Source organism: Rutidosis leptorrhynchoides, chromosome 5 (assembly GCF_046630445.1).
Source record: "Rutidosis leptorrhynchoides isolate AG116_Rl617_1_P2 chromosome 5, CSIRO_AGI_Rlap_v1, whole genome shotgun sequence".
NCBI classification, from domain to species: Eukaryota; Viridiplantae; Streptophyta; class Magnoliopsida; order Asterales; family Asteraceae; genus Rutidosis; species Rutidosis leptorrhynchoides.
Window position 1 is genome coordinate 286,890,189 of NC_092337.1, and position 3,055 is coordinate 286,893,243.

Sequence of the window (3,055 nt, forward strand, 5' to 3'; positions counted from 1 at the left end):
CTTGCAGCGCTAGAGGTGAAACGAGTATTTCAATACAGGATAAATGACGAAGATACACCGTGTTGGAATAGAATTTCTTAAGATATGTTTGAACAAGTCAGTTAGGGTTCGAAAAATGTTCGTTAGGACTATTCACCCTCGTGGCGAATACTAATGTAATATGAAGAGTTTCTCTATCCATTGAGAAATGTTACAAAAGTTTCCTTATACGGAAGTGCGAGCGATAAAGATAGGAGCGAAATGAGAACTTTGAATAGGATGAGCTTACATCTCGAGGTTGCCATAACGTGCCTCTAGTTGTCAAAGGTTGAAGTCTGAAAGAGAAACGAGATAGTACACGTAGTTGTATAGTTCGGGGTTGAATAATAGTTGGCCGATTATCAGAAACACAAGGGCGTTAAGTCAAAGAAGAGTGAAGTATCGTTGGATTGTGTGTTATCTTAAATTCCAGTAATATCAGACGGTAACGGTGAAATATCAGAGGTGTGTAGTGTGGTACGTGATGACGAGAAAATTGATCGGGTCCACAATTTAGTATTCGACTTCTTCGTGCAAAATAACGAATTTAACTAGAAATGTTGGTGTGACGAATCACGCTCATGGCTCGAACACGGAGAGGTTTATAGTTTTTCCTTAGTGAGTTCACGAGTTTAAAAGTCGTGTAACACGAGAAAAGTCAGAAATGAATCTTCGGTAGTAACAGACGAGATCTAAGATTTTACGAATACAAGTCTGAGTGGGGAGAGTTTCCTGATTACATGTGGCTTGATTTCGAGATTGATTGAAATGCCTTGACCATTAACATTATGATCTAGAAAATTGGACTTCGTTCAACAGAAATTCTCACTTGGAGAATTTGGTATAGAGTTGCTCTTTTCTCAAAAGTTCGAGCGTAAGATGGTGATGTTGTTCGTTTTCCTTCTTTACTTGAATAAGTTAAGATGTCATCTATAAATACGATAACAGATTTGTCTAGATAAGTTTGCATACGTGGTTTAGGAGGTTTATGGATACGGACGAGCCTTGGATAAATCGAATGGTACTAAGAGGGATTTACAACTAACGTTGCGAGTTCGGAAAAGACTCAGGAGACATTGTCTCCCTTAACCCCCAATTGATGATAACCGGAACGGAGGTCGTTTTGGAATACACACGGGATTCATGCAAGAAATCATGAGGTCATGGATGCGAGGGAGAGGGTATCGGTTTCCAACCGAAAATTACTCAGTTCACAATAATCTATACAAGACGATGGGAAAACTTTTTTTTTTTTTTTTTTTTTTTTTTTTTACGAATAGGTTCCGAGCTCCCTAGTTCTATAGGTGTCAAGTCAAAAGTCTTAATGTATATCCTCCAATAAAATTTATAGGCACACAATATTTTCCGTTGGTCACTTAAATTGCCTACGTAGTGTCTAGGAAAAAAAAAAGAAAAAATAAAAAAAAAAGGTGGAGTGCAAAGGGTACGAGTCAAAGTCTTGTTTATAAAACGTCTAACGGTAACCGAATCGAATAAACATGAAACGTGAGAATTTCGAGAAGAAACATACCCGTGACTAGTCCATCGTCGTCTCGGGCATCCTAGGCGTTGATGTTGAAAGTTTAACGGCGTGCGTTGGGGTTGATTTTCTTATTTGGGCACGCACTCCTAAAATGACCCGGTTGGCCACATTCAAAACAAACACCCGTCTTGGGTGCATTGTGCTCCTTTTGAGCGACGGGAGTGGTATTCCTACAATCGTGGGCTACATGGCCACTTCTTTGACACTTCAAGCAAAATGGTTTGCCACATTCACCTAAATGATGTTTGTAGCACTCGTTACAATACGGTAGGTGTCCGGTATAACCTTTCTTGCCGTTGGGGATGAAGGGCTTCTTGGCGGGGTTGTTGTAATTGCTTGATTGGGGGGCTTCCCATTTTCTTTTGTTGTCACCCGACTTATCCTCGGCTTTACGTGCCGGCAATTCAATCTCGTCCACTGTTTCAATCAATTGGCGGGCCATATCCAAAGCCTCTTGGTGGTTAGCGGGTTTGGATGACATTACTCCTTGTTTGATGCTCTTGGGGAGACCATCCATGTAAAGTTCAACCCTTAAAGATTCGGGGTTCACAAGATTTGGGCACATCAAAGCAAGTTCGGAGAATCGTTGATTATAGGCCTTAAGGTCGTTCCCGACCGCTTTCAGAGCTCTTAGTTCTTGTTCGAGCCTTCGGGTTTCTTCGCGAGGAAAATATTCGGTGATCATCTTTCCTCTTAAGTCGGCCCAAGAGAGAGCGTGGGCTTCGTGGATACCCACCGATTGTACATACGAATTCCACCATGTGAGAGCGATACCGGCGAAGGTGTGAGTGGAATATCTAACCTTGTCTTGGTCTCGACAACCGCTTATGCTAAAGACGGCTTCCGTTTGCTCAAACCATCGGGTGAGCACAACCGGTCCCCCGGTTCCATCGAAAGTGTGAGGTTTGCACCCTATGAAATTCTTATAGGAGCATCCTTCGTTGGAATTTCTGGCTCCATTGTTGTTGTTGTGATGATTGTTGTTATTGTTGTTGTTGGAGGAGTGACCGGCCATGGCCGCATCCACGGCAGTGGCTATCATACATTGGAGGGCTTGTTCGGGAGTTTCGGGAGGAGCGCGTCGACGAGCCATTGTTCCTTCATGACACAAGAATATCGTTGGTTAGTATTTTCAACAATACTAACCGGAGTATGGATTAAGGATAGAGAGAAAATTTTCCTTGACTCGCCCTAAATTCTTTATGTCATAATGTCGGAACGTCCATGTGAATCACCGTAATATAATCCCGGAAATTATATTACCCTGATTCTCATGTGCATTTAACATTACTTCATAAAGTCAAGGTGGCGCATCAACAAAATTTATCAACGTAAGATCAAGATCGAATACGAGTTAGATATGATAGAAGAGTTCGAGTATAAATGCACAAATAGTCAAGTAATTCCTACTTCAGTCTATATGCCGGTTGTAGTCTAGATTCACCTATGTACCCTATGACTCGGGGTGGACACAAATGAACTCTAAATCCCTAC